Below are 10,063 nucleotides of genomic sequence, written 5' to 3' on the forward strand. Positions count from 1 at the left end.
GCTCAGAGATTGAAAAAGGCTTGCCCAGGGACCCACAGTATGTCAGTGGCAGATACTGGGGCTTAAATCTGGATCTCTCTGCCTCTGAAGCCTGAGTTCTGTACCCAGTGCCCCGTGCCATGATGGCAGAGCCCGCCTTTGTCAGCAGCTCTTCTGAAAGGGACCACCAGCTGAAGCCTCTCAACTCTCCTGGGATGGCCTCATCTACTTCTCCCAGCCCCTTCCCATTCTTTCTGCTGCTATGCCGGCAGCTGCATCCTGTGCCCTGATGAGGGGCCTAAGGACAATGGGAAGGGGAAGGATTGGGTGGTAGGAAAGGGGCCAAGCACGAAGCTCAACAATGGCTTCTCTGCCGGTGGGTCCCAAACAGCCGGAAGCAGCAATAGGTTCACAGCATTATTGTGGGCAGGGGTGAGGGCTGCCCCTGCTGAGATTTTCCTTCTATTCCAGGCACATCCTCCTCTGAATTGCCACAAGCTTTTGTGTCTCTGCCAAGTAGTGGCCTCAGTTTCCCCATCTATTTATTTTTAGCATCCAAAACAGGGCCCAGTGCTGGGGGAGGGATGGGAATCTTCCAGAGCTCTTTGCTGAATTAAAAGAGTGAATGAGACACTAAAGACTCTTTATAAAGAGTTCCCAGGCATTGCCCTTCATCTTGATGATCCTATTTATCCATCCATCCATCCATCAAACCTGCCCTGGTGAGCCCTACTATGTGTGAGGTCCTGGAGAACACAAGTAATACTAGGGCTAACCCCTGCAAGAGTTCCCAGGAAGCAGGCAATGCTGTCTCCCTGCACCCCTCCATGCTCTCCACCCTGTAAATGTCATAGAAAGGTTTATAGTGGGGGCAGGAGCAGGGACGGGAAAGGAACAGCAAGCTGGGAGTGACCAGCTTTATTTTAGGATGATAATAATAATCCTGGTAGGAAAGAATCTGTACTGTGACCTCCCCCTCTCCTGCCCCTGCCTCCACTCCTACCCCTTCCTCTGGGGCTTGAGCTAGAATGAAGGCTGCAGCTAGCCCTGGAGGGAGCTCAAGGCCAGCACCCCTGGCTTTGAATCTGAGCGTCTTCACTCACTAGCTGCGTGATCTTAGGCCAGTTTCTTTTCCTCTGAGTCTCTTCCTCTTCTGTAAATTGGACCCAACAGTACTGGCCACCTGGCAGTTCCTGTGGTAAGAATTAAATTTAAATGGTGGGCATTAAAAGGCTTCAGGGAGAATTGCTAAGTGCACTGAGTGAATAGGGAGGTCAGGAATGGAACCTCTGAGGAATCCATCGGAACTAGAAAACCTAAACAGCACAGATGGGGAGAGAAGGTGATTGGATAGTGAAGGGAGGGCTCTTCTGACTGAGGAAGGGTCTGTGTGCATGTGCGTGTGTGTGCCTGTGGACCTGTGCTCCCACTATCAAGGCTGGGTGTTTGTGGATGAAATACACAGTGGGACATGCTGAGTCAGCAAGGCTGTGTGAGCGACTCCTCCCCTCACCCCCACCCCCCACCTCCAGAGAAGGCTGCCTGGGCCCTCCTGAGTTATCTTCTGAGGGAATAATATTGGCTCTGTGTTTCTAAGTCTAACCGGAGCTCCAGCTTCATCTGCTACCAGCCCCTTTCTGCCTAAGACCGGCACAAGGGAGATGAAAAGAGAGGCACAGCTTTGTGCTGCCCTCTGCTGGTTTCTTGGACACTGTACTTCTTAGATGGGGACCATTTCCACACACGCAAGTCACCTACATTAATCCCTGTGTTGAGTGGTGGAGACATACAGATAAGGTCCATTTTTGCTGTGTGTGTGTAGGGGTGTGTGTGTGTGTGAGTGAGAGGGAGAGAGAGAGAGAGACAAAGTGTGATCAATAATATGATACAAGATGTAGAAAAGATAGGAATAACGTGAGGGAAAGTTTTCAACATGTAATCGTATCATTCATTCATTCATTCATCCATCCATCCTATGTTTATTGTATTCCAAGACGTAACCTTTGTGCTGGAGCTATAACATGGATCAAAATGTATAAAAATTCCTATCTGCATGGACTCTACCTTCTAATGGAGAGAAACAATTAGTAAGTAAGACAGATAGGTAAATAGATGGTGTTGGATGATGAGTACTATGGAGGTAAATAGATAGTGTTGGATGATGAGTACTATGGAGAAAAATAAAGCAGGAACGGAAGACAGGGAGCATTGTTGGGATGATTGCAACTCTTGTGTAACATTTGAATAAAAACCCAAAGGAGAGAAACTTTATCTTCTGAACATGACAGAGCAACTGGCACTGGACTTTCTGTCCTGCATAAATAACTAGACAACTGGAAAAGTGTATGAAACAACTACTTAGACATCAGACAGCAGTTAGCATGGAACTATGATCCCTAAGAGAAGGAAACAAGCAAAGTGGGCTTGATGATCACCCTCACTTTCTGTCTCAAGGCACTTTTGAACAGAGCAGGGAGGGGAAATCCCAGTAGATCATAGGGGTCTTCTTGTGTTGAAGATAGAGATCTTGACATTAAGAGAGTCCGTGGTACTATAATTTGCAGGAAAGAGTACCAGAGAGGAAGAAGATACTCAGAAAAAGAGCTCTGGAAATCTGTATAGGAGTCTCTTTTGAGTCATTGTCTAAATACTGAGTTGTGCATGCATATGGTAAAACTCCATGAGTGTGGGCAAATAAAAACTGCTGGGGAGCTATAAGCTGAACAATTTTCAGAGTTCAGGCAGGGCTGAGAGACATTGTCACAAGAGTTGGAGCGCAAAGAGAGTTTATTGAACACCCAGAACTTTCAGTAGAGGCCTCAAAGGGTCTTGGTAGTAGGGCTAAACTAGCCCTAGAGTAAAGTCTACTCTAGCACCATCCTAATAAAGCTTAAACACAAGCCTTACAAGGAACAAGCTGATGAGCAAGTAAGTTAATTCCTACCAAAACAAAACGAAATTCAACATTATTGAAAGAAAGGAAACAAAAATTCAGACCCTCAACAATAGAACATTCACAATGTCCAACAGTGAATAAAATTAGATATGCAAAGAAGCAGGAAAATATGGCCTATAAACAGGAGAAAAATCACTCTATAGAACAGACTTGGAAATGATAGGAATGGTGGAATTAGCAGACACAGATTTTGAAGCAACTGTTCTAAATATCCATTAAAAGATTTAAACGAAAACATGAACATGATGAAGAAACTTCAAATGGAACTTCTAGAGTTTAAAAGTATAATATGTGAACTAAAAAATGCACCATATAGCTTAATAGTAGATTATATAGTATATATAGCATATACAGTGTATATAGCAGTTATATACTAAAGAAGAAAAGATCAGTGAACTCAGACATAGCAATAGAAAATATCCAAACTATAGCCAGAAAGAAAAAAGACTTAAAAAAAAAAGAGCCTTAGTATTTGTAGAACATTATCAAATGGCCTAATTTATGTGTAACTGGGTCTTAGAAAGGCTAGGGGCAGAAAAATATTTAAAGAAGTAATAGTCCAAAGTTTCCAAACTTGAAGACCAGAAACAATAATCTTGGGAAGCTTAACAAATCTTAAACAGGATAGACACACAGAAAACCATACCAAGGTACATTGTAATCAATTTACAAAAATACAAATGATAAAAATAAGACATTAAACGGAGACAGAAAAGAAGACATATGCTGTATACAAGGGAAAAAAGTAATGATGAACACTGATTTATCATTCACCAAAAGACAATGGGATAACAACTTTAAGGAGCTAAAAAAAAAAAAAAAAAAAAAAAAGAAGTCAAACTAGAATTCTACATCCAGTAACAATACTCTTCAAAGTGAAGGTTAAAATAAAGACATTTTCAGATAAACAAGAGCTGAGAGGATTTATGCCACCAGTTCTGCACTATAATAAATATTAAAGGAAATTCTTCAGGTGATAGTAAAATCAAACCAGCTGAAAATTTTGATCTATACCAAGGAATGAAGAGTACTGGTATAGTACTGGGAATATTAAATCCAAAGCCATTTTTCTTAGTTAAAAATTTTTAAAAATGGATTACTTGGAGCTCGAATAAGAATGTGTTATGGTGTTTATAACATGTAGAAGTAGAACAACAAAGGATGGTATGGAAAATATGAAAACATATTGTGTTTCTTCAATATGCATGAAGTAGTAGAATATTGTTTGAAGGTAGGTTTCAATAAGTTACAGCTATATATGGCAAATCCTAGAGAAGCTGCCAAAACAAAAAAATTAATGACTAATGAGCTAATGGTGGAAATAAAATGAAATAGTAAGAAATAGTCAATCCAAAGGATGTCAGGAAAAGAACAAAAGACATACCAAAATTTGAGAATAGTGACTAAAATTACTTAGAAGAAAATTTTATAGTTCTAAATGCTTATATAAGAAAAGAAGAAAGGTTGAAAGTCAATCTAAATTTCTGTCTTAATACACTAGAAAAAAAGGAGCAAATTGAAGTTAAAATAAATAGAAGGAAGGAAATAATAAAGATATGAGTGGAAATTGAATAGTCAACAAACAATAGAAGCAAATTGAATCAAAGGCTGGTTCTCTGAAAATATCAGTAAAATTAGTATGCCTCTAGCTCGACCAATAAATAAAAAAAGAGAGAAGTCACAAATGACCAGTATGAGGAATGAAAGAGAGAACATCACTACGTTTCTTTCCGATATAAAAAGGTAAGACAATATTTGGATAGAACTTTCTGCCAATAAGTTTGACAACTTAGATGAAATGGACACATTAATTGAAAACCGCAAACTGCCAAAGCATACTCAAGAAAAAAAGTAGACAATTTGAATAGTCTTGTTGATTAAATAAATTAAATTTGTAATTAAAATATTTACCCCCACCAAAAAGAAATAATAAGGGAAGAGAAAAGCCAGACCTGTATAGCTTCACTGGTGAATCCTATTAAACATATGAGAAAGAAATAATGTTAATCTAACACAAACTCATTGAAAAAACATGGGAGGAGGGAAATTTTCCAGCTAGTTTTTGAATTGTCTTGACATTAAAACTAGCCAAAAACATTACAAGGAAAGAAAAGTACAGATTATGTTCTCTCACAAAAAAGATGCAAAAATTTTTAACAAATATTACCAAATTGAAACCTGCAACATATAAAAAAGATATATTAAAACCAAGTGGTGTTCATCTTAGAAATGCATCTGAAACAATGTAACATTGGAAAAATCAATTTAATTCATGATATTATAGAATAAAAGAGGAAAACAATATGATTATCACAATATATGCAAAACAGACATGTAACAACATTCATCATCTAGTCATCACAAAACCCTAAGCAAATAAAGAATAGAAGAGAACTTTTTCAATGTGATAAAAAGCATTTAAAAAAGGCTACAGCTTTTTATACTTCATGCTGAAAGAGAGAATACTTTTCCTCTTGGATTGGAAACAAGGCAAGGATGTCTGTTCTCACCACTTTTATTCAACATTGTACTGGGGCCTAGTCAGTGCCGTAAAAACGCATAGCTAGATCTGAGACATAAAACTGTCTTTATTGACGATATAATCACATAAATGAGAACTTTTAATAAATCTACCAAAATGCTATTTGAGCTAATATTAATTTCTTAAAGTCACAGGATAAAAGGTCAATATACAAAAAAAAATTGTATTTATATATACTAGGAAAGAACAAAAACAGTATATTTGAATGACACAAATTATTGTAATAAATATGAAAATTTATGGATGCTTCACAAATTATGTATAAAGTCTGTGCACTGAAACCATGAAATAGTAATTACTGAGAGACCAAAATGAGACCTAAATAAATGAAGACATGTACCATGTTCATAGATTAGAAGATAATATTGTTAAGATGTTAATTATTCCCAAATTGATCTATAGATTCAATGCAGTCCTAAGAAAAATGTCAGCAGGATTAGAAAAATTATTCATCATGACCAAGTGGGATTTATCCTTGGGATGCAAGCATGGTTCAACATATGCAAATCAATCAATCAGTGTGATACATCAGATCAGTAGAACAAAGGACAAAAATGTGATCATTTCAATTAATGCTAAAGAAGCATTTGATAAGATTTAATGTCCCTTCATGATAAAAACCCTGAAAAGAGTAGCTGCTACACCAGAAAGATGGCGGAGCAAGAGCAAAGAAAAATCCCTTTGGTTCCAGAAAATCTCCTGAAAAAGCGGAAGGATTATCAAGCCCTCAAAGCCACTCAGGCAAAGCAGGCACTTTTGGCAAAGGAGAGGAAAGGAAAAGGGCCCAGGTTTAAGTGATTGGAATCATTCCTGCATGATTCCTGGCGGCAGACACGTGACAAGGTGCGTGTCAGACGACTGGAAGTGAAGCCTCAGGCCTTGGAATTGCCAGATAAACATTCTTTGGCCTTTGTTGTACGCATCGAAAGGATTGATGGTGTGAGTTTTCTGGTGCAGAGAACCATTGCAAGACTTCACCTAAAGAAAATTTTTAGTGGTGCCTTTGTAAAAGTCACTCCCCAGAACCTAAAAATGCTGCATATAGTGGAACCTTATGTGACCTGGGCATTTCCAAATCTGAAGTCTGTCCGGGAGCTCATTTTGAAACGTGGACAAGCCAGAGTCAAGAATAAGACCATCTCTCTGACAGACAACACTGTGATTGAGGAGCACCTGGGGAAGTTTGGTGTCATTTGCTTGGAAGACCTCATTCATGAAATTGCCTTCCTGGGGAAGCGTTTCCAAGAGATCTCATGGTTCTTGCGCCCTTTCCACCTCTCAGTGGACCGTCATGCTACCAAAAATAGAGTGGACTTCCTCAAGGAGATGGGCACTGGCTATCGGGGTGAACGCATCAATCAGCTCATCCGCCAGCTGAACTAGAACCAGGTGCCAAACTGCAATAAATTTTTATCAATGAAGCGGAAGCATGTGTTTTTGGTTTTGGAGAATTTGTATCAAGGATCTTCAGAGAAGATTATTTCCTGCTCTATCTTTAAAAACTGGAAAGGAAGGGTCAAAGAAAAGACAGTAGCTGGCCAGGTGCAGTGGCTCATGCCTGTAATCCCAGTACTTCCTCCTGCTGAGGAGGGCGGATCACCTAAGGTCAGGAGTTCAAGACCAGCCTGACCAACATGGTGAAACCCTGACTCTACTGAAAATACAAAAATTAGTGGGCATGGTGGCCCATGCCTGTAATTCCAGCTACTTGGGAGGCTGAGGCAGGAGAACTGCTTGAACCCGGGAGGCAGAGGTTGCTGTGAGCCAAGATTGCACCATTGCACTCTAGCCTAGGCAATGAGCAAAACTCTGTCTCAAAAGAAAAAAGAAAAGAAAAAAACAGTAGCTTATGTTCATGGCAGGCACCTCTCATCACAGTCCAGTTCCAAGGAAGAATTCCAGCGTATTCTATATTGGCTGCTGCCTCATCTGAAATCAGCACATTTCATGGAGGAAGGAGTTCTGCTTTGCTGCATCTCTTATCCTAGGGTTTAATGTTGGTAATCGAGTAACTCTAGCATTTGTACACAGCTCCCTAAGACTCCTGCAGCAGTGGACAAGCCCAGGGACATAATTGAATCTGGTGATTCCTGGGGCCTTGTGAGAAAGACTTGAAATACACATAAGAGGAAAGGTAAAAAATAAGTGTTTACTTGTCTCTGAAAAAAGAAAAAACAAACAAATAAACAAACCCTGAAAAAACTGGGGATTGAAGGAAGAAACCTCAACACAATAAAAGATATATGTTACAGACCCACATTCAGTATCATACTGAATGAGGAAAAACTGAAAGACTTTCCTCTAACATGTGGAACACAACAAGGATTCCCCCCTGTTACCACTGTTACTCAATATATTACTGGAAGTTCTAACTATAGCAATCAGACAAGAGAAAGATATAAAAGGCATCCAGACAGGAAAGGAAGAATTCAAATTATCTTTGTTTACAGATAATATGATCTTATATTTGGAAAAACCTAAAGATTCCACAAGAAAACGTAGAACTGATATACAAATTTAGTAATATTGCAGGATATGAATATCAAAATAAAAAATCAATAGTATTCCTATATTGTGATAGTGAACAATGAAAAAGAAATAAGACATACATGGATCATATATGCATATGACAAAAGCTCAACATCACTGAGCATTAGAGAAATAAAAATCAAAACCACAGCGAGATACCATTTCACACTAGTCAGAATGGCTATCATTAAAAAGTAAAACAAAACAGGTGTGAAGAAATTGTGGAGAAAAAGGAACGCTTATACACTCTTGGTGGGAGTGTAAGTTAGTTCAACCATGTGGAAAGCAGTGTGGCTATTCCTCAAAGAGCTAAAAACAGAACTCCCTTTCAACCCAGCTATCCCATTGCTGAGTATATACCCAAAGGAATAGAAATTCTTCTGTCATAATGACACATGCATGCATATGTTCATTGCAGCACTATTCACAATAGCAAGGAGATGGAATCAACCTAAATACCCATCAGTGGTAGACTGGATAAAAAAAATGTGCTACATACACACCATGGGATACTATGCCGCTATAAAAAATGAGATCATGTTCTTTGCAGAAGCATGACGGAGCTGGAGGCCATTATCCTTAGCAAATGAATGCAGGAACAGAAAACCAAATACTGCATGTTCTCACTTATAAGTGGGAACTAAATGTTGAGATCACATGGACACACAGAGGGAAACAAAAGACATGGGGGCCTACTGGAGAGTGGCAATGGGAGGAGGGAGAGGATCGGGGAAAATAATTAATGGGTGCTAGGCTCAATATTATACCTTATTAATAATCTATACAACAAACCCCCATGACATGGGTTTACTAATAAACTTGCACATATATCCTTGAACTTAAAATAAAAGTTAAAAAAGAAAAAGAAATAAAAAAAAGTATCCCCATTTACAATAGCCACACATAAAATTACATACTTGGTGGATGGCAAGATGGCCGAATAGGAACAGCTCTCGACTGTAGCTTCCAGCGAGATCAGCGCAGAAGGCAGATGATTTCTGCATTTCCAACTGAGGTACCTGGCTCGTCTCATTGGGACTGGTTAGACAATGGTGCAGCCCATGGAGGATGAGTGGAAGCAGGGTGGGGCATTGCCTTCCCTGGAAAGTGCAAGGAGTTAAGGAACTCCCTCTCCTAGCCAAGGGAGGCCATGAGGGACTGTGCTATGAGAAACAGTGCATTCCAGCCCAGATACTATGTTCTTCCCATGGTCTTTGCAACCTGCAGGCTAGAAGATTCCCTTGGGTGCCTAAACTGCCAGGGGTCTGGGTTTCAAGTACAAAACTGGGTAGCCATTTGGACAGACACCAAGCTAGCTGCAGAAGATTTTTTTTCATACCTCAGTAGCACCTGGAACACCAGTGAAACAAAAACGTTCCCTCCCTGCCACCTGCACAGAGCTCAGCAAACTAAGATCCACTGGCTTGAAATTCTCACTGCCAGCACAGCAGTGTGAAGTCAACCTGGGGGCTTTGAGTTTGGTGGGGGGGTGGGGTGTTTGGCTTTTCCCCTCATGGGTAAACAAAGCCACTGGGAAGTTCGGACTGAGCAAAGCCCACCACATCTTAGCAAAGCTGCTGTAGCCAGACTCTCTAGATTCCTCCTCTCTGGGCAGGGCATCTCTGAAAGAAAGGCAGTAGCCCCAGTCAGGGGCATATAGATAAAATTCCCATCTTCCTGGGACAGAGTACTTGGGGGAAGGGCAGCTGTGGGTGCAGCTTCAGCAGACTTAAATGTTCCTGCCTGCTGGCTCTAAAGAGAAAAGCAGATCTCCCAGCAAAGTGCTTCAGCTCTGCTACATGACAGACTGCCTCCTCAAGTGGGTTCCTGACCCTGTGCCTCCTGACTGGGAGACACTTTCCAGTAGGGGTTGACAGACACCTCATGGAGGAGCACTCTGGCTGGCATCTGGTGGGTGCCCCTCTGGTATGAAGCTTCCAGGGGAAGGAACAGTCAGCAATCTTTGCTGTTCTGCAGCCTCCACTGGTGATACCAGGCAAACAGGGTCTGGAGTGGACCTCCAGCAAACTCCAGCAGGCTTGCAGCAGAGGGGCCTG

General features: G+C 40.6%; 1 pseudogene; it reads left to right on the top strand.

The window, feature by feature from the left end:
- The first annotated feature begins 1,063 nt into the window (after nt 1-1,063).
- LOC141580245 (large ribosomal subunit protein uL30-like 1 pseudogene) lies at nt 1,064-9,421 on the top strand (annotated as a pseudogene).
- Nucleotides 9,422-10,063: the final 642 nt, after the last annotated feature.

This window comes from Saimiri boliviensis, chromosome 11, assembly GCF_048565385.1.
Source record: "Saimiri boliviensis isolate mSaiBol1 chromosome 11, mSaiBol1.pri, whole genome shotgun sequence".
NCBI lineage: Eukaryota > Metazoa > Chordata > Mammalia > Primates > Cebidae > Saimiri > Saimiri boliviensis.